Source organism: Scyliorhinus torazame, chromosome 10, assembly GCF_047496885.1.
Source record: "Scyliorhinus torazame isolate Kashiwa2021f chromosome 10, sScyTor2.1, whole genome shotgun sequence".
NCBI lineage: Eukaryota > Metazoa > Chordata > Chondrichthyes > Carcharhiniformes > Scyliorhinidae > Scyliorhinus > Scyliorhinus torazame.
In genome coordinates this window covers 150940825-150965232 of record NC_092716.1, presented here as the reverse complement: position 1 = coordinate 150965232, position 24408 = coordinate 150940825, and the positions used below count along the sequence as shown (strand labels likewise).

At 40.8% G+C, this 24408-nt stretch overlaps 1 protein-coding gene across 2 annotated transcripts in view; it reads right to left on the bottom strand.

Moving 5' to 3' along the window:
• LOC140430971 (excitatory amino acid transporter 2-like) overlaps positions 1–24408 on the bottom strand; it is a 643482-nt gene that overhangs the window by 245474 nt on the left and 373600 nt on the right. The window lies entirely within an intron of this gene.

Below are 24408 nucleotides of genomic sequence, written 5' to 3'. Positions count from 1 at the left end.
CACCATCAGCTTCATGACCAAAAACACAACAAACCACACCATCAGCTTCATAACCAGAAACACAATAAACCACACCATCAGCTTCATAACCAAAAACACAACAAACCACACCATCAGCTTCATAACCAGAAACACAACAAACCACACCATCAGCTTCATAACCAAAACACAACAAACCTCACCATCAGCTTCATAACCAAAACACAACAAACCACACCATCAGCTTCATAACCAAAACACAACAAACCACACCATCAGCTTCATAACCAGAAACACAACAAATCACACCATCAGCTTCATAACCCGTAACACAACAAACCACACCATCAGCTTCATAACAAAAAACACAACAAACTACACCATCAGCTTCACAACCAAAAACACAACAAACCACACCATCAGTTTCATAACCAGAAACACAACAAATCACACCATCAGCTTCATAACCAGAAACACAACAAACCACACCATCAGCTTCATAAGCAAAACACAATAAACCACACCACCAGCTTCATAACCAAAAACACAACAAACCTCACCATCAGCTTCATACCCAAAAACACAACAAATCACACCATCAGCTTCATAACCAAAACACAACAAACCACACCATCAGCTTCATAACCAGAAACACAACAAACCACACCATCAGCTTCATAACCAGAAACACAACAAACCACACCATCAGCTTCATAACCAGAAACACAACAAACCACACCATCAGCTTCATAACCAGAAACACAACAAACCACACCATCAGCTTCATAACCAGAAACACAACAAACCTCACCATCAGCTTCATAACCAGAAACACAATAAACCACACCATCAGCTTCATAACCAGAAACACAACAAACCACACCATCAGCTTCATACCCAGAAACACAACAAACCACACCATCAACTTCATAACCACAAACACAACAAACAACACCATCAGCTTCAAAACCAAAAACACAACAAACCACACCATCAGCTTCATAACCAGAAACACAACAAACCACACCATCAGCTTCATAACCAGGAACACAACAAACCACACCATCAGCTTCATAACCAAAACCACAACAAACCACACCATCAGCTTCATACCCAGAAACACAAAAAACCACACCATCAGCTTCAAAACCAAAAACACAACAAACCACACCATCAGCTTCATAACCAAAATCACAACAAACCACACCATCAGCTTCATACCCAGAAACACAACAAACCACACCATCAGCTTCATAACCAAAATCGCAACAAACCACACCATCAGCTTCACAACCAGAAACACAACAAAGCACACCATCAGCTTCATCACAAACACAAAACAAACCTCACCATCAGCTTCATAACCAAAACACAACAAACCTCACCATCAGCTTCATAACCAAAACACAACAAACCACACCATCAGCAACGTAACCAGAAACACAACAAACCACACCATCAGCTTCATAACCAGAAACACAACAAATCACACCATCAGCGTCATAACCCGTAACACAACAAACCACACCATCAGCTTCATAACCATAAACACAACAAACTACACCATCAGCTTCACAACCAAAAACACAACAACCCACACCATCAGCTTCATAACCAGAAACACAACAAACCACACCATCAGCTTCATAACCAAAAACACAACAAACCCCACCATCAGCTTCATAACCAGAAACACAACAACCCACACCATCAGCTTCGTAACCAAAAACACAACAAACCACACCATCAGCTTCATAACCAAAAACACAACAAACCACACCATCAGCTTCATAACCAGAAACACAACAAACGTCACCATCAGCTTCATAACCAAAACACAACAAACCACACCATCAGCTTCATAACCAGAAACACAACAAACCACACCATCAGCTTCATAACCAAAACACAATAAACCACACCATCAGCTTCATACCCAGAAACACAACAAACCACACCACCAGCTTCATAACCAAAATCACAACAAACCACACCATCAGCTTCATAACCAAAAACACAACAAACCACACCATCAGCTTCATACCCAAAAACACAACAAACATCACCATCAGCTTCATAACCAGAAACACAACAACCCACACCATCAGCTTCATAACCAGAAACACAACAAACCACACCATCAGCTTCATAACCAAAAACACAACAAACCTCACCATCAGCTTCAAAACCAGAAACACAAACCACACCATCAGCTTCATAACCAAAACACAACAAACCACACCATCAGCTTCATACCCAAAACACAACAAACCACACCATCAGCTTCATAACCAGAAACACAACAAACCACACCATCAGCTTCATAACCAGAAACACAACAAACCACACCATCAGCTTCATAACCAAAAACACAACAAACCACACCATCAGCTTCATACCCAGAAACACAACAAACCACACCACCAGCTTCATAACCAAAATCACAACAAACCACACCATCAGCTTCATAATCAAAAACACAACAAACCTCACCATCAGCTACATAACCAGAAACACAACAAACCACACCATCAGCTTCATAACCAAAAACACATCAAACCTCACCACCAGCTTCATAACCAGAAACACAACAAACCACACCATCAGCTTCATAACCAGAAACACAACAAACCACACCATCAGCTTAACAACCAAAAACACAACAAACCACACCATCAGCTTCATAACCAAAAACACAACAAACCACACCATCAGCTTCATAACCAAAACACAACAAACCACACCATCAGCAACATAACCAGAAACACAACAAACCACACCATCAGCTTCATAACCAGAAACACAACAAACCACACCATCAGCTTCATAACCAGAAACACAACAAACCACACCATCAGCTTCATAACCAAAACACAATATACCACACCAGCAGCTTCATACCCAGAAACACAACAAACCACACCACCAGCTTCATAACCAAAATCACAACAATCCACACCATGAGCTACATAACCAAAAACACAACAAACCACACCATCAGCTTCATACCCAAAAACACAACAAACATCACCATCAGCTTCATAACCAGAAACACAACAACCCACACCATCAGCTTCATAACCAGAAACACAACAAACCACACCATCAGCTTCATAACCAAAAACACAACAAACCTCACCATCAGCTTCATAACCAGAAACACAAACCACACCATCAGCTTCATAACCAAAACACAACAAACCACACCATCAGCTTCATAACCAAAACACAACAAACCACACCATCAGCTTCATAACCAGAAACACAACAAACCACACCATCAGCTTCATAACCAGAAACACAACAAACCACACCATCAGCTTCATAACCAAAAACACAACAAACCACACCATCACCTTCATACCCAGAAACACAACAAACCACACCACCAGCTTCATAACCAAAATCACAACAAACCACACCATCAGCTTCATAACCAAAAACACAACAAACCTCACCATCAGCTACATAACCAGAAACACAACAAACCACACCATCAGCTTCATAACCAAAAACACATCAAACCTCACCATCAGCTTCATAACCAGAAACACAACAAACCACACCATCAGCTTCATAACAAGAAACACAACAAACTACACCATCAGCTTCACAACCAAAAACACAACAAACCACACCATCAGCTTCATAACCAGAAACACAACAAACCACACCATCAGCATCATAACCAGAAACACAACAAACCACACCATCAGTTTCACAACCAAAAACACAACAAACCACACCATCAGCTTCATTACCAGAAACTCAACAAACCACACCATTATCTTCATAACCAAAAACACAACAAATCACACCATCAGCTTCATAACCAGAAACACAACAAACCTCACCATCAGCTTCATAACCAGAAACATAATAAACCACACCATCAGCTTCATAACCAGAAACACAACAAACCACAGCATCAGCTTCATAACCAGAAACACAACAAACCACACCATCAGCTTCATAACCAGAAACACAAACCACATCAACAGCTTCATAACCAGAAACACAACAAACCACACCATCAGCTTCATGACCAAAAACACAACAAACCTCACCATCAGCTTCATAACCAGAAACACAACAAACTACACCATCAGCTTCATGACCAAAAACACAACAACCCACACCATCAGCTTCATAACCAGAAACACAACAAACCACACCATCAGCTTCATAACCAAAAACACAACAAACCACACCATCAGCTTCATAACCAAAACATAACAAACCACACCAACAGCTTCATAACCAGAAACACAACAAACCACACCATCAGCTTAATGACCAAAAACACAACAAACCACACCATCAGCTTCATAACCAGAAACACAATAAAACCACACCATCAGCTTCATAACCAAAAACACAACAAACCACACCATCAGCTTCATGACCAAAAACACAACAAACCACACCATCAGCTTCATAACCAGAAACACAACAAACCACACCATCAGCTTCATGACTAAAAACACAACAAACCTCACCATCAGCTTCATAACCAGAAACACAACAACCCACACCATCAGCTTCATAACCAAAAACACAACAAACCACACCATCAGCTTCATAACCAAAAACACAACAAACCACACCATCAGCTTCATAACCAGAAACACAACAAACGTCACCATCAGCTTCATTACCAAAACACAACAAACCACACCATCAGCTTCATAACCAGAAACGCAACAAACCACACCATCAGCTTCATAACCAAAACACAATAAACCACACCATCAGCTTCATACCCAGAAACACAACAAACCACACCACCAGCTTCATAACCAAAATCACAACAAACCACACCATCAGCTTCATAACCAAAAACACAACAAACCACACCATCAGCTTCATACCCAAAAACACAACAAACATCACCATCAGCTTCATAACCAGAAACACAACAACCCACACCATCAGCTTCATAACCAGAAACACAACAAAATACACCATCAGCTTCATAACCAAAAACACAACAAACATCACCATCAGCTTCATAACCAGAAACACTAACCACACCATCAGCTTCATAACCAAAACACAACAAACCACACCATCAGCTTCATAACCAAAACACAACAAACCACACCATCAGCTTCATAACCAGAAACACAACAAACCACACCATCAGCTTCATGACCAAAAACACAACAACCCACACCATCAGCTTCATAACCAGAAACACAACAAACCACACCATCAGCTTCATGGCCAAAAACACAACAAACCACACCATCAGCTTCATAACCAGAAACACAACAAACCACACCATCAGCTTCATGACCAAAAACACAACAAACCACACCATCAGCTTCATAACCAGAAACACAACAACCCACACCATCAGCTTCATAACCAGAAACACAACAAACCACACCATCAGCTTCATAACCAAAAACACAACAAACCTCACCATCAGCTTCAAAACCAGAAACACAAACCACACCATCAGCTTCATAACCAAAACACAACAAACCACACCATCAGCTTCATACCCAAAACACAACAAACCACACCATCAGCTTCATAACCAGAAACACAACAAACCACACCATCAGCTTCATAACCAGAAACACAACAAACCACACCATCAGCTTCATAACCAAAAACACAACAAACCACACCATCAGCTTCATACCCAGAAACACAACAAACCACACCACCAGCTTCATAACCAAAATCACAACAAACCACACCATCAGCTTCATAATCAAAAACACAACAAACCTCACCATCAGCTACATAACCAGAAACACAACAAACCACACCATCAGCTTCATAACCAAAAACACATCAAACCTCACCATCAGCTTCATAACCAGAAACACAACAAACCACCCCATCAGCTTCATAACCAGAAACACAACAAACCACACCATCAGCTTAACAACCAAAAACACAACAAACCACACCATCAGCTTCATAACCAAAAACACAACAAACCACACCATCAGCTTCATAACCAAAACACAACAAACCACACCATCAGCAACATAACCAGAAACACAACAAACCACACCATCAGCTTCATAACCAGAAACACAACAAACCACACCATCAGCTTCATAACCAGAAACACAACAAACCACACCATCAGCTTCATAACCAAAACACAATAAACCACACCAGCAGCTTCATACCCAGAAACACAACAAACCACACCACCAGCTGCATAACCAAAATCACAACAATCCACACCATGAGCTACATAACCAAAAACACAACAAACCACACCATCAGCTTCATACCCAAAAACACAACAAACATCACCATCAGCTTCATAACCAGAAACACAACAACCCACACCATCAGCTTCATAACCAGAAACACAACAAACCACACCATCAGCTTCATAACCAAAAACACAACAAACCTCACCATCAGCTTCATAACCAGAAACACAAACCACACCATCAGCTTCATAACCAAAACACAACAAACCACACCATCAGCTTCATAACCAAAACACAACAAACCACACCATCAGCTTCATAACCAGAAACACAACAAACCACACCATCAGCTTCATAACCAGAAACACAACAAACCACACCATCAGCTTCATAACCAAAAACACAACAAACCACACCATCACCTTCATACCCAGAAACACAACAAACCACACCACCAGCTTCATAACCAAAATCACAACAAACCACACCATCAGCTTCATAACCAAAAACACAACAAACCTCACCATCAGCTACATAACCAGAAACACAACAAACCACACCATCAGCTTCATAACCAAAAACACATCAAACCTCACCATCAGCTTCATAACCAGAAACACAACAAACCACACCATCAGCTTCATAACAAGAAACACAACAAACTACACCATCAGCTTCACAACCAAAAACACAACAAACCACACCATCAGCTTCATAACCAGAAACACAACAAACCACACCATCAGCATCATAACCAGAAACACAACAAACCACACCATCAGTTTCACAACCAAAAACACAACAAACCACACCATCAGCTTCATTACCAGAAACTCAACAAACCACACCATTATCTTCATAACCAAAAACACAACAAATCACACCATCAGCTTCATAACCAGAAACACAACAAACCTCACCATCAGCTTCATAACCAGAAACATAATAAACCACACCATCAGCTTCATAACCAGAAACACAACAAACCACAGCATCAGCTTCATAACCAGAAACACAACAAACCACACCATCAGCTTCATAACCAGAAACACAAACCACATCAACAGCTTCATAACCAGAAACACAACAAACCACACCATCAGCTTCATGACCAAAAACACAACAAACCTCACCATCAGCTTCATAACCAGAAACACAACAAACTACACCATCAGCTTCATGACCAAAAACACAACAACCCACACCATCAGCTTCATAACCAGAAACACAACAAACCACACCATCAGCTTCATAACCAAAAACACAACAAACCACACCATCAGCTTCATAACCAAAACACAACAAACCACACCAACAGCTTCATAACCAGAAACACAACAAACCACACCATCAGCTTCATGACCAAAAACACAACAAACCACACCATCAGCTTCATAACCAGAAACACAATAAAACCACACCATCAGCTTCATAACCAAAAACACAACAAACCACACCATCAGCTTCATGACCAAAAACACAACAAACCACACCATCAGCTTCATAACCAGAAACACAACAAACCACACCATCAGCTTCATGACTAAAAACACAACAAACCTCACCATCAGCTTCATAACCAGAAACACAACAACCCACACCATCAGCTTCATAACCAAAAACACAACAAACCACACCATCAGCTTCATAACCAAAAACACAACAAACCACACCATCAGCTTCATAACCAGAAACACAACAAACGTCACCATCAGCTTCATTACCAAAACACAACAAACCACACCATCAGCTTCATAACCAGAAACGCAACAAACCACACCATCAGCTTCATAACCAAAACACAATAAACCACACCATCAGCTTCATACCCAGAAACACAACAAACCACACCACCAGCTTCATAACCAAAATCACAACAAACCACACCATCAGCTTCATAACCAAAAACACAACAAACCACACCATCAGCTTCATACCCAAAAACACAACAAACATCACCATCAGCTTCATAACCAGAAACACAACAACCCACACCATCAGCTTCATAACCAGAAACACAACAAACCACACCATCAGCTTCATAACCAAAAACACAACAAACATCACCATCAGCTTCATAACCAGAAACACTAACCACACCATCAGCTTCATAACCAAAACACAACAAACCACACCATCAGCTTCATAACCAAAACACAACAAACCACACCATCAGCTTCATAACCAGAAACACAACAAACCACACCATCAGCTTCATGACCAAAAACACAACAACCCACACCATCAGCTTCATAACCAGAAACACAACAAACCACACCATCAGCTTCATGGCCAAAAACACAACAAACCACACCATCAGCTTCATAACCAGAAACACAACAAACCACACCATCAGCTTCATGACCAAAAACACAACAAACCACACCATCAGCTTCATAACCAGAAACACAACAAACCACCCCATCAGCTTCATACCCAGAAACACAATAAACCACACCATCAGCTTCATAACCAAAAACACAACAAACCACACCATCAGCTTCATAACCAGAAACACAACAAACCACACCATCAGCTTCATAACCAAAACACAACAAACCTCACCATCAGCTTCATAACCAAAACACAACAAACCACACCATCAGCTTCATAACCAAAACACAACAAACCACACCATCAGCTTCATAACCAGAAACACAACAAATCACACCATCAGCTTCATAACCCGTAACACAACAAACCACACCATCAGCTTCATAACAAAAAACACAACAAACTACACCATCAGCTTCACAATCAAAAACTCAACAAACCACACCATCAGTTTCATAACCAGAAACACAACAAATCACACCATCAGCTTCATAACCAGAAACACAACAAACCACACCATCAGCTTCATAAGCAAAACACAATAAACCACACCACCAGCTTCATAACCAAAAACACAACAAACCACACCATCAGCTTCATAACCAGAAACGCAACAAACCACACCATCAGCTTATTAACCAAAACACAATAAACCACACCATCAGCTTCATACCCAGAAACACAACAAACCACACCACCAGCTTCATAACCAAAATCACAACAAACCACACCATCAGCTTCATAACCAAAAACACAACAAACCACACCATCAGCTTCATACCCAAAAACACAACAAACATCACCATCAGCTTCATAACCAGAAACACAACAACCCACACCATCAGCTTCATAACCAGAAACACAACAAACCACACCATCAGCTTCATAACCAAAAACACAACAAACATCACCATCAGCTTCATAACCAGAAACACTAACCACACCATCAGCTTCATAACCAGTAACACAACAAACCACACCATCAGCTTCATAACCAAAACACAACAAACCACACCATCAGCTTCATAACCAGAAACACAACAAACCACACCATCAGCTTCATGACCAAAAACACAACAACCCACACCATCAGCTTCATAACCAGAAACACAACAAACCACACCATCAGCTTCATAACCAGAAACACAACAAACCACATCATCAGCTTCAGAACCAGAAACACAACAACCTACACCATCAGCTTCATGGCCAAAAACACAACAAACCACACCATCAGCTTCATAACAAGAAACACAACAAACCACACCATCAGCTTCATGACCAAAAACACAACAAACCACACCATCAGCTTCATAACCAGAAACACAACAAACCACACCGTCAGCTTCATACCCAGAAACACAATAAACCACACCATCAGCTTCGTAACCAAAAACACAACAAACCACACCATCAGCTTCATAACCAAAACACAACAAACCTCACCATCAGCTTCATAACCAAAACACAACAAACCACACCATCAGCTTCATAACCAAAACACAACAAACCACACCATCAGCTTCATAACCAGAAACACAACAAATCACACCATCAGCTTCATAACCCGTAACACAACAAACCACACCATCAGCTTCATAACAAAAAACACAACAAACTACACCATCAGCTTCACAACCAAAAACACAACAAACCACACCATCAGTTTCATAACCAGAAACACAACAAATCACACCATCAGCTTCATAACCAGAAACACAACAAACCACACCATCAGCTTTATAAGCAAAACACAATAAACCACACCACCAGCTTCATAACCAAAAACACAACAAACCTCACCATCAGCTTCATACCCAAAAACACAACAAATCACACCATCAGCTTCATAACCAAAACACAACAAACCACACCATCAGCTTCATAACCAGAAACACAACAAACCACACCATCAGCTTCATAACCAGAAACACAACAAACCACACCATCAGCTTCATAACCAGAAACACAACAAACCACACCATCAGCTTCATAACCAGAAACACAACAAACCACACCATCAGCTTCATAACCAGAAACACAACAAACCTCACCATCAGCTTCATAACCAGAAACACAATAAACCACACCATCAGCTTCATAACCAGAAACACAACAAACCACACCATCAGCTTCATACCCAGAAACACAACAAACCACACCATCAACTTCATAACCACAAACACAACAAACAACACCATCAGCTTCAAAACCAAAAACACAACAAACCACACCATCAGCTTCATAACCAGAAACACAACAAACCACACCATCAGCTTCATAACCAGGAACACAACAAACCACACCATCAGCTTCATAACCAAAACCACAACAAACCACACCATCAGCTTCATACCCAGAAACACAAAAAAACCACACCATCAGCTTCAAAACCAAAAACACAACAAACCACACCATCAGCTTCATAACCAAAATCACAACAAACCACACCATCAGCTTCATACCCAGAAACACAACAAACCACACCATCAGCTTCATAACCAAAATCGCAACAAACCACACCATCAGCTTCACAACCAGAAACACAACAAAGCACACCATCAGCTTCATCACAAACACAAAACAAACCTCACCATCAGCTTCATAACCAAAACACAACAAACCTCACCATCAGCTTCATAACCAAAACACAACAAACCACACCATCAGCAACGTAACCAGAAACACAACAAACCACACCATCAGCTTCATAACCAGAAACACAACAAATCACACCATCAGCTTCATAACCCGTAACACAACAAACCACACCATCAGCTTCATAACCATAAACACAACAAACTACACCATCAGCTTCACAACCAAAAACACAACAACCCACACCATCAGCTTCATAACCAGAAACACAACAAACCACACCATCAGCTTCATAACCAAAAACACAACAAACCACACCATCAGCTTCATAACCAAAAACACAACAAACCACACCATCAGCTTCAAAACCAGAAACACAACAAACCACACCATCAGCTTCATAACCAAAAACACAACAAACCCCACCATCAGCTTCATAACCAGAAACACAACAAACCACACCATCAGCTTCATAACCAAAAACACAACAAACCCCACCATCAGCTTCATAACCAGAAACACAACAAACCACACCATCAGCTTCATAACCAAAACACAATAAACCACACCATCAGCTTCATACCCAGAAACACAACAAACCACACCACCAGCTTCATAACCAAAATCACAACAAACCACACCATCATCCTTCATAACCAAAAACACAACAAACCACACCATCAGCTTCATACCCAAAAACACAACAAACATCACCATCAGCTTCATAACCAGAAACACAACAACCCACACCATCAGCTTCATAACCAGAAACACAACAAACCACACCATCAGCTTCATAACCAAAAACACAACAAACCTCACCATCAGCTTCATAACCAGAAACACAAACCACACCATCAGCTTCATAACCAAAACACAACAAACCACACCATCAGCTTCATACCCAAAACACAACAAACCACACCATCAGCTTCATAACCAGAAACACAACAAACCACACCGTCAGCTTCATACCCAGAAACACAATAAACCACACCATCAGCTTCGTAACCAAAAACACAACAAACCACACCATCAGCTTCATAACCAAAACACAACAAACCTCACCATCAGCTTCATAACCAAAACACAACAAACCACACCATCAGCTTCATAACCAAAACACAACAAACCACACCATCAGCTTCATAACCAGAAAGACAACAAATCACACCATCAGCTTCATAACCCGTAACACAACAAACCACACCATCAGCTTCATAACAAAAAACACAACAAACTACACCATCAGCTTCACAACCAAAAACACAACAAACCACACCATCAGTTTCATAACCAGAAACACAACAAATCACACCATCAGCTTCATAACCAGAAACACAACAAACCACACCATCAGCTTTATAAGCAAAACACAATAAACCACACCACCAGCTTCATAACCAAAAACACAACAAACCTCACCATCAGCTTCATACCCAAAAACACAACAAATCACACCATCAGCTTCATAACCAAAACACAACAAACCACACCATCAGCTTCATAACCAGAAACACAACAAACCACACCATCAGCTTCATAACCAGAAACACAACAAACCACACCATCAGCTTCATAACCAGAAACACAACAAACCACACCATCAGCTTCATAACCAGAAACACAACAAACCACACCATCAGCTTCATAACCAGAAACACAACAAACCTCACCATCAGCTTCATAACCAGAAACACAATAAACCACACCATCAGCTTCATAACCAGAAACACAACAAACTACACCATCAGCTTCATACCCAGAAACACAACAAACCACACCATCAACTTCATAACCACAAACACAACAAACAACACCATCAGCTTCAAAACCAAAAACACAACAAACCACACCATCAGCTTCATAACCAGAAACACAACAAACCACACCATCAGCTTCATAACCAGGAACACAACAAACCACACCATCAGCTTCATAACCAAAACCACAACAAACCACACCATCAGCTTCATACCCAGAAACACAAAAAACCACACCATCAGCTTCAAAACCAAAAACACAACAAACCACACCATCAGCTTCATAACCAAAATCACAACAAACCACACCATCAGCTTCATACCCAGAAACACAACAAACCACACCATCAGCTTCATAACCAAAATCGCAACAAACCACACCATCAGCTTCACAACCAGAAACACAACAAAGCACACCATCAGCTTCATCACAAACACAAAACAAACCTCACCATCAGCTTCATAACCAAAACACAACAAACCTCACCATCAGCTTCATAACCAAAACACAACAAACCACACCATCAGCAACGTAACCAGAAACACAACAAACCACACCATCAGCTTCATAACCAGAAACACAACAAATCACACCATCAGCTTCATAACCCGTAACACAACAAACCACACCATCAGCTTCATAACCATAAACACAACAAACTACACCATCAGCTTCACAACCAAAAACACAACAACCCACACCATCAGCTTCATAACCAGAAACACAACAAACTACACCATCAGCTTCACAACCAAAAACACAACAACCCACACCATCAGCTTCATAACCAGAAACACAACAAATCACACCATCAGCTTCATAACCCGTAACACAACAAACCACACCATCAGCTTCATAACCATAAACACAACAAACCACACCATCAGCTTCATAACCAGAAACACAACAAACCACACCATCAGCAACGTAACCAGAAACACAACAAACCACACCATCAGCTTCATAACCAGAAACACAACAAATCACACCATCAGCTTCATAACCCGTAACACAACAAACCACACCATCAGCTTCATAACCATAAACACAACAAACTACACCATCAGCTTCACAACCAAAAACACAACAACCCACACCATCAGCTTCATAACCAAAAACACAACAAACCACACCATCAGCTTCATAACCAAAAACACAACAAACCACACCATCAGCTTCATAACCAGAAACACAACAAACCACACCATCAGCTTCATAACCAAAAACACAACAAACCCCACCATCAGCTTCATAACCAGAAACACAACAAACCACACCATCAGCTTCATAACCAAAAACACAACAAACCCCACCATCAGCTTCATAACCAGAAACACAACAAACCACACCATCAGCTTCATAACCAAAACACAATAAACCACACCATCAGCTTCATACCCAGAAACACAACAAACCACACCACCAGCTTCATAACCAAAATCACAACAAACCACACCATCAGCAACGTAACCAGAAACACAACAAACCACACCATCAGCTTCATAACCAGAAACACAACAAATCACACCATCAGCTTCATAACCCGTAACACAACAAACCACACCATCAGCTTCATAACCATAAACACAACAAACTACACCATCAGCTTCACAACCAAAAACACAACAACCCACACCATCAGCTTCATAACCAGAAACACAACAAACTACACCATCAGCTTCACAACCAAAAACACAACAACCCACACCATCAGCTTCATAACCAGAAACACAACAAATCACACCATCAGCTTCATAACCCGTAACACAACAAACCACACCATCAGCTTCATAACCATAAACACAACAAACCACACCATCAGCTTCATAACCAGAAACACAACAAACCACACCATCAGCAACGTAACCAGAAACACAACAAACCACACCATCAGCTTCATAACCAGAAACACAACAAATCACACCATCAGCTTCATAACCCGTAACACAACAAACCACACCATCAGCTTCATAACCATAAACACAACAAACTACACCATCAGCTTCACAACCAAAAACACAACAACCCACACCATCAGCTTCATAACCAAAAACACAACAAACCACACCATCAGCTTCATAACCAAAAACACAACAAACCACACCATCAGCTTCATAACCAGAAATACAACAAACCACACCATCAGCTTCATAACCAAAAACACAACAAACCCCACCATCAGCTTCATAACCAGAAACACAACAAACCACACCATCAGCTTCATAACCAAAAACACAACAAACCCCACCATCAGCTTCATAACCAGAAACACAACAAACCACACCATCAGCTTCATAACCAAAACACAATAAACCACACCATCAGCTTCATACCCAGAAACACAACAAACCACACCACCAGCTTCATAACCAAAATCACAACAAACCACACCATCATCCTTCATAACCAAAAACACAACAAACCACACCATCAGCTTCATACCCAAAAACACAACAAACATCACCATCAGCTTCATAACCAGAAACACAACAACCCACACCATCAGCTTCATAACCAGAAACACAACAAACCACACCATCAGCTTCATAACCAAAAACACAACAAACCTCACCATCAGCTTCATAACCAGAAACACAAACCACACCATCAGCTTCATAACCAAAACACAACAAACCACACCATCAGCTTCATACCCAAAACACAACAAACCACACCATCAGCTTCATAACCAGAAACACAACAAACCACACCATCAGCTTCATAACCAGAAACACAACAAACCACACCATCAGCTTCATAACCAAAAACACAACAAACCACACCATCAGCTTCATACCCAGAAACACAACAAACCACACCACCAGCTTCATAAGCAAAATCACAACAAACCACACCATCAGCTTCATAATCAAAAACACAACAAACCTCACCATCAGCTACATAACCAGAAACACAACAAACCACACCATCAGCTTCATAACCAAAAACACAACAAACCACACCATCAGCTTCATAACCAAAACACAACAAACCACACCATCAGCAACATAACCAGAAACACAACAAACCACACCATCAGCTTCATAACCAGAAACACAACAAACCACACCATCAGCTTCATAACCAGAAACACAACAAACCACACCATCAGCTTCATAACCAAAACACAATAAACCACACCATCAGCTTCATACCCAGAAACACAATAAACCACACCATCAGCTTCATAACCAGAAACACAACAACCCACACCATCAGCTTCATAACCAGAAACACAACAAACCACACCATCAGCTTCATAACCAAAAACACAACAAACCTCACCATCAGCTTCATAACCAGAAACACAAACCACACCATCAGCTTCATAACCAAAACACAACAAACCACACCATCAGCTTCATAACCAAAACACAACAAACCACACCATCAGCTTCATAACCAGAAACACAACAAACCACACCATCAGCTTCATAACCAGAAACACAACAAACCACACCATCAGCTTCATAACCAAAAACACAACAAACCACACCATCACCTTCATACCCAGAAACACAACAAACCACACCACCAGCTTCATAACCAAAATCACAACAAACCACACCATCAGCTTCATAACCAAAAACACAACAAACCTCACCATCAGCTACATAACCAGAAACACAACAAACCACACCATCAGCTTCATAACCAAAAACACATCAAACCTCACCATCAGCTTCATAACCAGAAACACAACAAACCACACCATCAGCTTCATAACAAGAAACACAACAAACTACACCATCAGCTTCACAACCAAAAACACAACAAACCACACCATCAGCTTCATAACCAGAAACACAACAAACCACACCATCAGCATCATAACCAGAAACACAACAAACCACACCATCAGTTTCACAACCAAAAACACAACAAACCACACCATCAGCTTCATTACCAGAAACTCAACAAACCACACCATTATCTTCATAACCAAAAACACAACAAATCACACCATCAGCTTCATAACCAGAAACACAACAAACCACACCATCAGCTTCACAACCAAAAACACAACAAACCACACCATCATCTTCATAACCAGTAACACAATAAACCACACCATCAGCTTCATAACCAGTAACACAACAAACCACACCATCAGCTTCAGAACCAGAAACTCAACAAACCACAGCATCAGTTTCATAACCAGTAACACAACAAACCACACCATCAGCTTCACAACCAGTAACACAACAAACCTCACCATCAGCATCACAACCAAAAACACAACAAACCACAGCATCAGCTTCATAACCAGAAACATAACAAACCACACCATCAGCTTCATAACCAGAAACACAACAAATCACACCATCAGCTTCATAACCCGTAACACAACAAACCACACCATCAGCTTCATAACCAAAAACACAACAAACTACACCATCAGCTTCACAACCAAAAACACAACAACCCACACCATCAGCTTCATAACCAGAAACACAACAAACCACACCATCAGCTTCATAACCAAAAACACAACAAACCACACCATCAGCTTATTAACCAAAAACACAACAAACCACACCATCAGCTTCATAACCAGAAACACAACAAACCACACCATCAGCTTCATAACCAGGAACACAACAAACCACACCATCAGCTTCATAACCAAAAACACAACAAACCTCACCATCAGCTTCATAACCAGAAACACAACAACCCACATCATCAGCTTTATAACCAAAAACACAACAAACCACACCATCAGCTTCATAACCAAAAACACAACAAACCACACCATCAGCTTCATAACCAGAAACACAACAAACGTCACCATCAGCTTCATAACCAAAACACAACAAACCACACCATCAGCTTCATAACCAGAAACACTACAAACCACACCATCAGCTTCATAACCAAAACACAATAAACCACACCATCAGCTTCATACCCAGAAACACAACAAACCACACCACCAGCTTCATAACCAAAATCACAACAAAGCCCACCATCAGCTTCATAACCAAAAACACAACAAACCACACCATCAGCTTCATACCCCAAAACACAACAAACATCACCATCAGCTTCATAACCAGAAACACAACAACCCACACCATCAGCTTCGTAACCAGAAACACAACAAACCACACCATCAGCTTCATAACCAAAAACACAACAAACCTCACCATCAGCTTCATAACCAGAAACACAAACCACACCATCAGCTTCATAACCAAAACACAACAAACCACACCATCAGCTTCATAAACAAAACACAACAAACCACACCATCAGCTTCATAACCAGAAACACAACAAACCACACCATCAGCTTCATAACCAGAAACACAACAAACCACACCATCAGCTTCATAACCAAAAACACAACAAACCACACCATCAGTTTCACAACCAAAAACACAACAAACCACACCATCAGCTTCATTACCAGAAACACAACAAACCACACCATTATCTTCATAACCAAAAACAAAACAAATCACACCATCAGCTTCATAACCAGAAACACAACAAACGACACCATCAGCTTCACAACCAAAAACACAACAAACCACACCATCATCTTGATAACCAGTAACACAATAAACCACACCATCAGCTTCATAACCAGTAACACAACAAACCACATCATCAGCTTCATAACCAGAAACACAACAAACCACACCATCAGCTTCACAACCAAAATCGCAACAAACCACACCATCAGCTTCACAACCAAAAACACAACAAACCACACCATCAGCTTCACAACCAAAATCGCAACAAACCACACCATCAGCTTCACAACCAAAAACACAAGAAACCACAGCATCAGCTTCATAACCAGAAACACAACAAACCACACAATCAGCTTCATAACCAGGAACACAACAAACTTCACCATCAGTTTCACAACCAGAAACACAACAAACCACACCATCAGCTTCATTACCAGAAACACAACAAACCTCACCATCAGCTACATAACCAGAAACACAACAAACCACACCATCAGCTTCATAACCAAAAACATATCAAACCTCACCATCAGCTTCATAACCAGAAACAAAATAACCACACCATCAGCTTCACAACCAAAAACACATCAAACCACACCATCAGCTTCATAACCAGGAACACAACAAACTACACCATCAGTTTCACAACCAGAAACACAACAAACCACACCATCAGCTTCATAACCAGAAACGCGACAAACCACACCATCAGCTTCACAACCAAAAACACAACAAACCACAGCATCAGCTTCATAACCAGAAACACAACAAACCACACCATCAGCTTCATAACCAGGAACACAACAAACTACACCATCAGTTTCACAACCAGAAACACAACAAACCACACCATCAGCTTCATTACCAGAAACACAACAAACCTCACCATCAGCTACATAACCAGAAACACAACAAACCACACCATCAGCTTCATAACCAAAAACACATCAAACCTCACCATCAGCTTCATAACCAGAAACACAACAAACCACACCATCAGCTTCATAACCAGAAACACAACAAACAACACCATCAGCTTCACAACCAAAAACACAACAAACCACACCATCAGCTTCATAACCAGAAACACAACAAACCACACCATCAGCATCATAACCAGAAACACAACAAACCACACCATCAGTTTCACAACCAAAAACACAACAAACCACACCATCAGCTTCATTACCAGAAACACAACAAACCACACCATTATCTTCATAACCAAAAACACAACAAATCACACCATCAGCTTCATAACCAGAAACACAACAAACCACACCATCAGTTTCACAACCAGAAACACAACAAACCACACCATCAGCTTCATAACCAGAAACGCGACAAACCACACCATCAGCTTCACAACCAAAAACACAAGAAACCACAGCATCAGCTTCATAACCAGAAACACAACAAACCACACAATCAGCTTCATAACCAGGAACACAACAAACTTCACCATCAGTTTCACAACCAGAAACACAACAAACCACACCATCAGCTTCATTACCAGAAACACAACAAACCTCACCATCAGCTACATAACCAGAAACACAACAAACCACACCATCAGCTTCATAACCAAAAACACATCAAACCTCACCATCAGCTTCATAACCAGAAACACAACAAACCACACCATCAGCTTCATAACCAGAAACACAACACACCACACCATCAGCTTCACAACCAAAAACACAACAAACCACACCATCAGCTTCATAATCAGAAACACAACAAACCACACCATCAGCATCATAACCAGAAACACAACAAACCACACCATCAGTTTCACAACCAAAAACACAACAAACCACACCATCAGCTTCATTACCAGAAACACAACAAACCACACCATTATCTTCATAACCAAAAACACAACAAATCACACCATCAGCTTCATAACCAGAAACACAACAAACCACACCATCAGTTTCATAACCAGAAACACAACAAACCACACCATCAGCAACATAACCAGAAACACAACAAACCACACCATTAGCTTCACAACCAAAAACACAACAGACCACACCATCATCTTCATAACCAGTAACACAATAAACCACGCCATCAGCTTCATAACCAGTAACACAACAAACCACACCATCAGTTTCACAATCAAAAACACAACAAACCACACCATCAGCTTCATTACCAGAAACACAACAAACCACACCATTATCTTCATAACCAAAAACACAACAGACCACACCATCATCTTCATAACCAGTAACACAATAAACCACGCCATCAGCTTCATAACCAGTAACACAACAAACCACACCATCAGCTTCATAACCAGAAACACAACAAACCACACCATCAGCTTCACGACCAAAATCGCAACAAACCACACCATCAGCTTCAGAACCAGAAACTCAACAAACCACAGCATCAGTTTCATAACCAGTAACACAACAAACCACACCATCAGCTTCACAACCAGTAACACAACAAACCTCACCATCAGCTTCACAACCAAAAACACAACAAACCACAGCATCAGCTTCATAACCAGAAACACAACAAACCACACCATCAGCTTCATAACCAGAAACACAACAAACCACACCTAGAGCTTCATAACCAGAAACGCAACAAACCACACCATCAGATTCATAACCAGAAACAAAATAACCACACCATCAGCTTCACAACCAAAAACACAACAAACCACACCATCATCTTCACAACCAAAACACAACAAACCACACCATCAGCTTCATAACCAGAAACACAACAATCTACACCATCAGCTTCATAACCAGAAACACAACAAACCACACCATCAGCTTCAAAACCAAAAACACAACAAACCACAGCATCTGCTTAATAACCAGAAACACAACAAACCTCACCATCAGCAACATAACCAGAAACACAACAAACCACACCATCAGCTTTACAACCAAAAACACAACAAACCACACCATCAGCTTCATAACCAGAAACGCGACAAACCACACCATCAGCTTCACAACCAAAAACACAACAAACCACAGCATCAGCTTCATAACCAGAAACACAACAAACCACACCATCAGCTTCATAACCAGGAACACAACAAACTACACCATCAGCTTCATAACCAGGAACACAACAAACTACACCATCAGCTTCATAACCAGAAACACAACAGACCTCACCATCAGCTTCATAACCAGAAACACAACAAACCACACCATCAGCTTCATAACCAGAAACACAACAAACCACACCATCAGCTTCATAACCAGAAACACAACAAACCACACCATCAGCTTCACAACCAAAAACACAACAAACCACACCATCATCTTCACAACCAGAAACACAACAAACCACACCATCAGCTTCATAACCAGAAACACAACAAAGCACACCATCAGCTTCACAATCAAAAACACAACAAACCACAGCATCAGCTTCATAACCAGAAACACAACAAACCACACCATCAGCTTCATAACCAGGAACACAACAAACTACACCATCAGCTTCATAACCAGGAACACAACAAACTACACCATCAGCTTCATAACCAGAAACACAACAGACCTCACCATCAGCTTCATAACCAGAAACACAACAAACCACACCATCAGCTTCATAAGCAGAAACGCGACAAACCACACCATCAGCTTCACAACCAAAAACACAACAAACCACAGCATCAGCTTCATAACCAGAAACACAACAAACCACACCATCAGCTTCATAACCAGGAACACAACAAACTACACCATCAGTTTCACAATCAGAAACACAACAAACCACACCATCAGCTTCATAACCAAAAACACATCAAACCTCACCATCAGCTTCACAACCAGTAACGCAACAAACCTCACCATCAGCTTCACAACCAAAAACACAACAAACCACACCACCAGCTTCATAACCAGAAACACAACAAACCACACCATCAGCTTCATAACCAGAAACACAACAAACCACACCATCAGCTTCATAACCAGAAACACAACAAACCACACCATCAGCTTCACAACCAAAAACACAACAAACCACACCATCATCTTCACAACCAGAAACACAACAAACCACACCATCAGCTTCATAACCAGAAACACAACAAAGCACACCATTAGCTTCACAATCAAAAACACAACAAACCACAGCATCAGCTTCATAACCAGAAACACAACAAACCACACCATCAGCTTCATAACCAGGAACACAACAAACTACACCATCATCTTCACAACCAGAAACACAACAAACCACACCATCAGCTTCATAACCAGAAACACAACAAAGCACACCATCAGCTTCACAATCAAAAACACAACAAACCTCACCATCAGCTTCATAACCAGAAACACAACAAACCACACCATCAGCTTCACAACCAGAAACAAAATAACCACACCATCAGCTTCACAACCAAAAACACAACAAACCAGACCATCAGCTTCATAACCAGGAACACAACAAACTACACCATCAGTTTCACAACCAGAAACACAACAAACCACACCATCAGCTTCATAACCAGAAACGCGACAAACCACACCATCAGCTTCACAACCAAAAACACAACAAACCACAGCATCAGCTTCATAACCAGTAACACAACAAACCACACCATCAGCTTCATAACCAGGAATACAACAAACTACACCATCAGTTTCACAACCAGAAACACAACAAACCACACCATCAGCTTCATTACCAGAAACACAACAAACCTCACCATCAGCTACATAACCAGAAACACAACAAACCACACCATCAGCTTCATAACCAAAAACACATCAAACCTCACCATCAGCTTCATAACCAGAAACACAACAAACCACACCATCAGCTTCATAACCAGAAACACAACAAACAACACCATCAGCTTCACAACCAAAAACACAACAAACCACACCATCAGCTTCATAACCAGAAACACAACAGACCACACCATCAGCATCATAACCAGAAACACAACAAACCACACCATCAGTTTCACAACCAAAAACACAACAAACCACACCATCAGCTTCAATACCAGAAACACAACAAACCACACCATTATCTTCATAACCAAAAACACAACAAATCACACCATCAGCTTCATAACCAGAAACACAACAAACCACACCATCAGTTTCACAACCAGAAACACAACAAACCACACCATCAGCTTCATAACCAGAAACGCGACAAACCACACCATCAGCTTCACAACCAAAAACACAAGAAACCACAGCATCAGCTTCATAACCAGAAACACAACAAACCACACAATCAGCTTCATAACCAGGAACACAACAAACTTCACCATCAGTTTCACAACCAGAAACACAACACACCACACCATCAGCTTCATTACCAGAAACACAACAAACCTCACCATCAGCTACATAACCAGAAACACAACAAACCACACCATCAGCTTCATAACCCAAAACACATCAAACCTCACCATCAGCTTCACAACCAAAAACACAACAAACCACACCATCCGCTTCATAATCAGAAACACAACAAACCACACCATCAGCATCATAACCAGAAACACAACAAACCACACCATCAGTTTCACAACCAAAAACACAACAAATCACACCACAGCTTCATAACCAGAAACACAACAAACCACACCATCAGTTTCATAACCAGAAACACAACAAACCACACCATCAGCTTCATTACCAGAAACACAACAAACCACACCATTAGCTTCACAACCAAAAACACAACAGACCACACCATCATCTTCATAACCAGTAACACAATAAACCACGCCATCAGCTTCATAACCAGTAACACAACAAATCACACCATCAGTTTCACAACCAAAAACACAACAAGCCACACCATCAGCTTCATTACCAGAAACACAACAAACCACACCATTATCTTCATAACCAAAAACACAACAAATCACACCATCAGCTTCATAACCAGAAACACAGCAAACCACACCATTAGCTTCACAACCAAAAACACAACAGACCACACCATCATCTTCATAACCAGTAACACAATAAACCACGCCATCAGCTTCATAACCAGAAACACAACAAAACTCACCATCAGCTTCATAACCAGAAACACTACAAACCA